We start from the raw sequence: 9,772 nt of genomic DNA, 5'->3' as shown, positions 1-9,772 counted from the left end.
TCCCTTAAACTCACATTTCTCTTGTCACCTCCTTCCGCTCCCTTTATAGAGGAAGAAAGAAAGAGGCAGAGTGGGGAACTAATAAACAAACCTGGATCTGTTAATGAAGAACATTGTAATTCCCATTGTATCTCTAGGAGCACCAGGGCTTATGGGCCTGCCCCTGTCCCTGTAATACCTATATAGAAGGTCTGGGAGTAGTGTTGCCTCCCATTCTGCTGAAGCAATCAGTGAAAGGAATGAGTAATGAGAGGGCATTAGTTGTTTAATGAGCTCCATTGTCTTTTTTGCATATCCTTCATTTCCACAGCTTGCTAAATAAAAGTTTATTTATGTTCTTTAATGTAAGATAATTTCCGCAGATGAGTTTTAATAAAGTGAAAAGAGACACAGGGTAAAGCACTATAGGAAACTAATGAAGACAAAAATGAAAAATGAAAAAATAATATAATTTTATTAGGGTTTCCCTACCAAGAAATTCCTGAGTGTGAGAATAGCTCACCTTAACTGAGAAGAAATATTACTTAACACTTTGTGTTCTTTCTTGAGCATGGAAGGTGAGTACCCTAGTTACAGGATTCTTTAAAAAAAAATCCTAATTCTAATCATTCACTTTTTGTTACTTTGCAATACACTTTGGCTGGAAATCAGTTTTTCAAGATCACACACACACACACACACACAGATTCTCAAGTTATGTAAATATGAAGAGGGACAGTATTTCACTATTCTCCAGCCCCTCAATTCCAGGCGCCTTGCTATTTTCTGCATTACCTTGCCACATCCTCACATAACCATAACTTAGGGGGCACCTTTTGTTTGATGTGGACAGTGGAGCACTCTGAGTGTTCTGGGTTGTTATAGGACCCAAAGTTCTGTACAATTTCTTTGATAAGACACAGCCAAGTCTTTGGGCAAGAGTAGATTTATTCCCGGTGAATGGCACAAAAGACCTGAGGGTGGCACTGAGAAGGAGGTCATAGCCCAGTTATTGAAAGCAGATAAATATCTATGATTTTATTTAGTTTTGAGAAACCCTGGGGCATTATATTGCAGTGAACAGGGAAAAGGGGGCAGAAATAACAAAATGAGAAGTCATGGCCAATGGAACAGAAGGAAAACCTAGATTGGAGGCCAAGTCTTGATTTTGTTGCTATTAAGAGGGAAGGAAGGATCAACTATAAACTTTTACTCCTAAATCAAATATCAAGATAAAGACTGAGATTTGAATATTGGATCTAGTAATAGAAGGTTTATTAAAAATCATTTCAGATGGAGCTCCCAGTGATTGACTCTTTTCATCACTTTGTAACCATTAGGAAAAATCATTGTGGTTAACAGCAGAGGCTTCAAAGTGGAAACTGTATTTGGGCCTAGAAATTATTTTAAGTGGCAACTGATAGGTCTCAATCCTATCAGTGCCTCATCCTAAGGCACTACCACTTATAGCAAGAAGCTCAGCTGATCCACATGGACAAGTCAGAAGGTAGAAGATAGCACCATGCCGATTCATTCATTGAGCTGTGGATTCTATCTGGAAAACTCCCCCCAAAAGCAAGCTTGGTGAAGGAAAAGGGGAAAATCCGGAACCAGATGTAAGTTCAGAGGAATCTGTCACTACTGTAGAACAATAAGAGAATTAAACCCCACCTGCTGCATCTAGTGAGGTAGAGCAGCCAAAGAGAGAATTTGAGAATGAAGAGAGAGCAGAAAGCAAGCCTTCGGAGGAAGCAAAAAAGGATGGGAAATATCAGTCTAAAGAAAAGGAGAAGAAAGTGAAAAAAAAAAAAATACCATCCTGGCCTACCCTTTTTGCCAGCTGGCTAGCCAGAGGATAGAAGCAAACACCAATTGCTTCCTCCTCATATCCCAAGATGGATGCAACCCAGACTGAGGGCATTAGGCATGCTTCCAGAGAGGGGTATACATCAGTGGTTGCTACTTGAAAATATGTCATCCATAAGTATCCTTCATTGGAGGCTTGACAGAAAGGGCTATCTACTTAAATAAGCACTGAAAAGAGAATTAAACAGAAGAGTCATCAAACAGTTAAAAATAATGGGTACTGGGCGGCGCCTGTGGCTCAAGGAGTAGGGCGCCGGTCCCATATGCCGGAGGTGGCGGGTTCAAACCCAGCCCCGGCCAAAAACCACAAAAAAAATAAAATAAAATAATAACGGGTACTTTTGGAAGTTTTGTTGTGGTTCAGAAATCAAGAAAAACACCTCAGAAATCCAGAAACACAAAGAAGAGGAGCTCTTCAGTGGATCCAGAACCACAAGTAAAATTGGAGTATGTGCTCCCACTGACCTTTACTCACCTTTGTGAACCTAAAGATGCTTCTTACAGTCTCTTCAGGAAATACATGTCTCAATATTATCCTAAGCTTAGAGTGGACCTCAGGCCTCAGCTGTTGGAGAATGTTCTGTAGAGAGCAGTAGAGAGAGGCCAGTCACAACAGATAACTGGCAAAGGTGCTTTAGGGACATTCCAGCTTAAGAAGTCAGGGGAGAAACCCCTGCTCAGTAGAAGCCTAATGGAATATGTAATCCTTGTCTGCCATTGCTGCCATGAATGAGCTGAAGATCTGCTCTACCCCACTGCTCTGAAAAAATACGTCCTGGAGAACCACCCAGGGACCAATTCTAACTATCAAATACATTTAATGAAGAAAACCCTACAGAAATGTGAAAAGAATGGGTGGATGGAACAGATCTCTGGGAAAGGGTACAGTGGCACCTTACCACTCCATTTTCTCTACCACCCCAGCCCAGGAATTCTGTTTCCAAAGACAGAGCCAGATGATTCTAAAGATGAAGGTGAACATGAAAATAAGGCATCAGAAGAAGACTCTGAGAAAGAAGACTGACCACCTAAGAAAAGTAAACCCCAGCCAAGTCCCCAGGGAAGTCTGCATCTGTGCAGAAGAGAAGATCCATGCCTATACCTAAAACCCCAGTTGCCCAGCTGGGAAAAGCTATCCTTGCTCAAGAAAGCCCCTCGTAAGGCCAAGACTCCTTCCAAGAAAACCAGACCTTCAGCCTCAATCATCAAGAAACCTGGTGGTGGCTCTTCAAAGAAACCTGCAGCCAATGTGAGAAAGGAAATGAAATTGATATTATTTTCTAAAATAAAATTTTAATGGAATAATTGGGAAGATCACTGATTAGTGTGCATATAAGACACAATACAAAAAGATGATAAATAGAGGCAAGGACTATTATTAATGATCCTGTTTGGAGGGGAAACCGATAGTATTTGAGAGAGGAGAATGCTGCTCCTTGTGCACATAAGAGAGGATAGGAAGAAATGCTGTTGGAAAGGAAGGCAGGTAGTTAACCTGTGGTAGGGAAGGCAGAGTACATGGATTCAGATGTTGTTAGATATGTAGGTGAGTTATATAAGTTGTTCTTTTGATTCCTTCAATTTTTATGCAGATTTGGAAGCAGGATCATCAACTGTCAGTGGAAAAATGAGTGAAATGTTGGAAGAGACAGGTAAAAGTATAAAATGGTCCCCTCAGACAGTAAGAAAATGAATAAACCAGGAAATAGAGTTTGGTTGCCATGAAGCATGAAGGGCCTACTTGGGATTGTTAGTAATTAATTTAAAGTTAGATTAATCATCCTTTGTGTGTTTTATCCTAGCCTTATTCAGCTGCAAGGTATAAATGTGGAGCAGGTAGAGAGTTGGATGTAGCCACGGTTATTGTTTAACTTTGTTTAACATCTTGTATTTTATTACACAATGATCTGTAGGTATCTGAGGGAGATTTGTTCCAGGACACTCGTGGATATCAACATCTGAGGATACTCATGCCATAGATCTATAATTTTGCCCTGAGTAGGGCTGGAGTCAGAGTGAGGTGAATGATATATCTTTCTTAGCCACTAAATTTAAACGTGTGCCTTAAAAATTATGCATTTTTTCATACTACTTTGAATTTTTTTGGTAACTTCTTAAATTTTCCACCTGAGCACAGTGCCTCATTCACTTCACCATAATTCCTGCTGTAGATGGTAAATGTACATGTAAATGGTACATGAGCTTACTTCTCTTTTCTATCTTTCTATGTCCCCTGAGAACTAGCTTGAACTTACGGAAAGAAGGAAGGGAAATCCAGAGAAGACAGACCATATTTTACTATCTTCAGACATTATCAAGTCACACGTAATTAGACTGTTGGACTTTATCTCAAAATCTCATTTCAGTTCTCATTCAAATCTCATTTCAGCTCTCTCATTTATGCTTCTAATACCAGAGAGGGGATGAAGGTTTAGGTGATATGTCAATGTGGTTTTGATTTGCACTTGTTTCACGATTGAGGATGTTGAAATGTTTTGTTTATGTCCTCAAGCAAATCAATAATATTAGTTCATAATCCATATCCATACCCACCGAGACTACAGGTATTTCTTTTACCAGACATGTACACCCTGTTTTTAGCAGACAATTTTTATGAGGAAAGGTTTAGAGAAAGCTTTATGCGTAGTATTCACTGTGACTTCATAGCAGAGTAACAATTCTCTCTCTGTCAAGGATCTCTAGGTAAACAGGCTTTGGTCTGTGAACTCAGAAAAGCCTTTAATTTTCTGTATGCTGACCTGAGTCAAGACTGTACACACACCAGACTCAAAATTTTGTTTTCTGGTTATATAGATGAAGCAACAAGTTACTTATTGCCTATTTACTTTATTTCTAGGAGAATAATAATTAATAAGCCACTGACACTGATAGATTTGTGCAGGTCAATATACTCAGACCACTTCTATAATTTTGTAAAGTTATGTACAGTAAATACATAATTTTATCTTTAAAGATAAAGTATTGCCGCATGATCGTTGTCATTCCAGGATCCTATTTTACACTAAAATCATAGAATCCAATTTTATAATCCACTTTCCACACTATCCTCTCTAGTCTACATGAAAAATTGCTAAGAAATTTTCAAGAATTCTGCTGTTCCCCTAACCAGAGCATTCCTTAGGACTTTATTAAAAGAGCTCCCCTCAAGGCATATGGTTCTCACAAATAAATTTCTTTTATTTCTTTCTTTTTGTTTTGTTGCAGTTTTGGCTGGGGCCACATTTGAACCCACTACCCTCAGTATATGGGGCTGGCACCCTACTCCCTGAGCCACAGGTGCAGCCCTAAATTTCTATTGTTATGATATTTATTTTATGTATGAAAAAAAAAACAGAAGCAAAACAAGGTTAAAGTTATATAACTAGGAAGTGGTAGATGTGATTATCATCTACGCAATCAGATATTATCAACCCTAGCTATTGTATCATATGCCCTCTAAGATCTATGTCAGCAAAATAATTACTTCTCTTAAAACTGAAGAAAAGATCACACAAAAATATACTTCCATGATCTAAATACATTGAAGAGAATATGGACTGGATTCTCAAAGATATATTTAAAATGAAAAGATATGAGGCCAAATATAAGGTGATATTTTAATGTAAAAAGCTAAAAAGGAAAGTGGTATAGTTCAGTACAGAACTAGAAGAAAAATAATGCCGTTTCAGAAATAAAAGTTGCAGTAAAAGTAGCAGGAAATAGATAATATATTGCTAAAAATACATGGTCACGGAGAATAAGTTGGAAAACATCTGTAAAATAAAATGGAAAGACTTAAATTGATAAGGGCGAATAGAAAAAATATGATACAGAGAGGAAAGAGAATATTAGCATAAATGATATAACTAAAAAAGAGACTAGAATAACTGTAAATGAAAAATATTAGAGACAATGTTACTGTAGTTAAGGAAAGTCTGTATCTGTTTACCTAAAATCGTCTGGGTCACTCTCCCATCAAAGAAATCATAAAGAACTATCATCACAAAAAACATGATTAAATTAATAAACTTCATGATGAAGAGATAATTCCATGATTATACAAGAAAAATAAATAAAAGGATAAAGAAAGACAAAAGAAAACCAAGACTGATGTAATGGGACAACCAGGTTGGCCTTCGATGTACGTTTAATGCTGTAAGACAAGGCAATTATTTTCTCCTAAGTTATTAAGGATTAAAGCACAACCAGGAAACCATGCACTGTATAGCTGACTGACTTTTCAAATTTATTTTCCCCCCCCCAATTCAATGACAGAAAATCGCCTTTTTTTGAGACAGAGTCTCACTTTGTTACCCTCAGTAGAGTGCTATGGTGTCATAGCTCAAAGAAGACCCCCCCTTTTTTGTTTAAAAGAATCTTGACCTAAACATCTTACTTTATCTTTAAAAATTAATTAAATTAGGGGCGGCGCCTGTGGCTCAGTGAGTAGGGCGCCGGCCCCATATGTTGAGGGTGGCGGATTCAAACCCAGCCCCTGCCAAACTGCAACAAAAAGAAAAAATAGCCGGGCGTTGTGGCGGGCGCCTGTAGTCCCAGCTGCTCTGGAGGCTGAGGCAAGAGAATTGCGTAAGCCCAAGAGTTAGAGGTTGCTGTGAGCCGTGTGACGCCACAGCACTCTACCCAAGGGCGGTACAGTGAGACTCTGTACAAAAAAAAAAATTAATTAAATTAAGACATAGATTTAAATATAAAACTTTAAAAAGAAAATATTGGAAAAACATTTGTGAGATCTAGGGTTTGGGGAAAATTCCAAATCATAACATTAAAAATAACATCCATTAAAAATTGTAAATTAAATTTTATCAAAATTAAATACTTTTGATCTATGAAAGACACTATTTAAAAAATGAAAAGACCATCTACACATGAGAAGAAAATATTTGCAAACTTCATATCCCATTAATGGCTAGTATCCAGAATATATAAAGAACTCTCAAAACTCAGTAGCAAAACCCCAGGTAAAATGGGTAAAAGATAAAGAGAAATTTACAGAAGGAAATAAATGTTCAGCACATCAGGGAAATGCCTTGTCTCTACTTTACAGATCTGTGGGGGAAAGAGCACTTGTGGCTTTCCGTCACCATTTGGATTATTCTAATAACCGTTACTTAGACCAAGGGGCTGGCAGAAAAATCACTGCTCGTCTATAGTAAAGTTGGATTTGAAGTATGTAAGTCAGAGAGACATGATAAAGAAAAATAATCAGAACCTGTTAAATGGAACTGCTAGAAGAAGACAGATGGAAAATTGAAAAAAAAGTTAAAAAGCATCTAAGGGGATGCGAGGGCAGTAGCAAAGAGATTTCCTTGCACTGTAAAATATGGGTACACAATTAAATGTTTGTAAATCAATTGAAGAACAAGCTGGCCACTGCTGAAATCTCAATTTGAATAAACAAGTACTAGAAATCTCTCAAATCACCAAGTAAGATAAAAAGGAGCTAGAAATTTAAGAGAGAAAATAAAAACCTTGAAAGACCTAAAGTTCTAATGTTATTGTTTGCATTTCAGGAGTAGAAAAAATAAGCAGAGTAGAGCCAATAATTAAACAGACAATAGATGAAAATTAACTCAAGGAGAATGATCAGAGTCTTCAGGCTAAACATGTTCAGAGTTCTAGGCATGAAGAATTTAAAAAGAATCTGTGTAATTAAAATTTATCACCAATAGGGAAAATAAATATAAGCTTCCTGGTAAGAAAAATAAGTTTTCTACAAAAGCAGAAATAAAACATGGCTTTTATCAGATTCCTCAGTTGCAAAATATGCATTTAGAAGTCCATGCAAAAGCACCTGTTCAGTTGTCCATTGGTATATCTGAAGGATTAATTCCAGGACAACCCTAGGATACCAGAATTTAGGGATAGTCAAGTCTCTTATAGAAAATAAAATAGCATTTGCATATAACCTATGCCTATCCTCTCATATACCTTAAATCATCTCTGGGTTATAATACCTAATACAATGTAAATGCTATTTAAATAGCTATTATGCTACATGGTTTTAAATTTGTATTGAGTTTATTGTATTGTTATTTTTTATTCTTTTCTTTTTTTTTAACACTTCAATCCACACTTGTTTGAATCTATGGGTGAAGAAGCTATGGTATCAGAGGGTTGACTGTAAATTCTCTTTTTAAAAGAAATTACTATGAGAGGGTACTAAGTTCAAGGAAAGATATTATTTGACAAACATATCTATATTGATGTTTATATCCCGATCTATCTATTATCTATTTATTTATCTATTGAGCTATGTAATTTTTGAGGAATTTCAAGATTCTTGAGAATAATCTACATAACCCATTCCCCCTGTAAGAAAAAATTTTGTAATATGATTCCAACAAACAAACACAATAGAGATCTCATAAAGAAGAAAAATGGTACAGATGAGATGCACAGATTTAGATAGAGACTCTAGCACAGCTTTACTGGTTGCTAAAGCATTGCAATACTTCTATACAGCTTGGTACATAGCCTGACCCATCCAGGAAATCTCCCAGACAATCCTGACTCTTCCTCACTGGGCTCTTCTCCCGCATCCCTTGACCCTCTCACAGTCCAGCACTGGAAAGCTTAATGTCTAGAGCATTAGGAAGCCTCCAGTTTGTGAATTTGTTGCCATAGAGCTGTGTGTAACTCATCGACTCTTTTTTGCATCATTAGATGGATACTGTTTTCCATTCTCTCTCTCTCTCTCTCACTCTTTCTCTCCTCAGACTCAATGTGAGTTAACCTATATTTTTTAGCCCTCTTACACAGTGCTTGGTTAATGTAACTGGAATTTGTGTGCTTGCCCACAGAGCTTCCTAATTGAGCTCTGTTGCTTTACTGATTTTTTTGCTTTTAGACATAGAATTAGATAAGCATAGATACAGAGAAATAAAAAGCAGAATCACTTATTTAATAATGTTGTATAACCTACCTTTTGAAAATACTAAAAAGCATAATTTTAGATAAATACTAATATACACTATAATGTTTACCAATACAATGATGTAATTTATTTACAATGATGTAATTTATTTATTCCTCTATTTTTGAAAATACAATTCACTACTGATATTTTGTAGTTACAAACACAGTAGTGAGCATATTCGCATTAGTCTGTTTGTGCTGCTATAATAAAATACTTGAGAGTGTATGACTTATAAAAAAACTGTGCCTATTCCTTGTAAATGACACAGTCTCACTGTAAGATGTCCTTATATGACAGAGAGATGGAAAGGCAAAAAGGGAGACACATTTGTGTTCTTTCCAGGTAAAGGAGCAAAAGAGGCCTATGCTGGTTCCCTGGAGCTCTAAGAAATTAATCATTTAACCAAAAGATCACACTTTTTAATAACACCACAATGTGAATGAAGTTTCAAGACACGAATTCTAGAGAGGACACATGCACACTATAGCAATATTTATGCTCATTTTAATTTGTTCTTTTAGGGCCATTTCTTATGAATGGAATTTCTGAGTCAACTATAAGCATAATTTTAAATTATTTTTAATTTAATTTTTCCCCTAGAAACCAGATTTCCAGGTTTCTAGGGGAATTCCTAGAAAATTCCAGAAAATTCCTGGAAATTCCAGAAAATTCCTGGAATTTGAACCAGGATCAAATTCCTCAACATGATCCTTCAGTTCACAGTGTCTTAAAGATCAAATCTTTTGTATTCATTAGCAAGCAATTTTTTAAATAATTGGTTATATTTCCTTTTTTTGCCAATTTAATTGATTAAAAAAATCATTTTACCTTAATTTATATTTCTTGAGTTAGAAACCTTAAAAAGATATTTTCCCCATTATTTTGTAATGTCCATATTCCATCAACTAAATTCTGATATATATTTGGTCTCTTTCTAAGTTTGTGTTATCCCATAAAGTAGCTTCTAGCTAAATATGGCTATTTTAATTT

The 9,772-nt window shown here is 36.3% G+C and overlaps 1 pseudogene; it reads left to right on the top strand.

Moving 5' to 3' along the window:
* The first annotated feature begins 550 nt into the window (after nucleotides 1–550).
* LOC128591373 (heterochromatin protein 1-binding protein 3-like) lies at nucleotides 551–9,490 on the top strand (annotated as a pseudogene).
* Nucleotides 9,491–9,772: the final 282 nt, after the last annotated feature.

The sequence above is a fragment of the Nycticebus coucang genome, chromosome 8, assembly GCF_027406575.1.
Source record: "Nycticebus coucang isolate mNycCou1 chromosome 8, mNycCou1.pri, whole genome shotgun sequence".
Taxonomy (NCBI): Eukaryota; Metazoa; Chordata; class Mammalia; order Primates; family Lorisidae; genus Nycticebus; species Nycticebus coucang.
The sequence above is the reverse complement of the archived record's forward strand: the minus strand, read 5'-3'. Positions and strand labels throughout refer to the sequence as shown.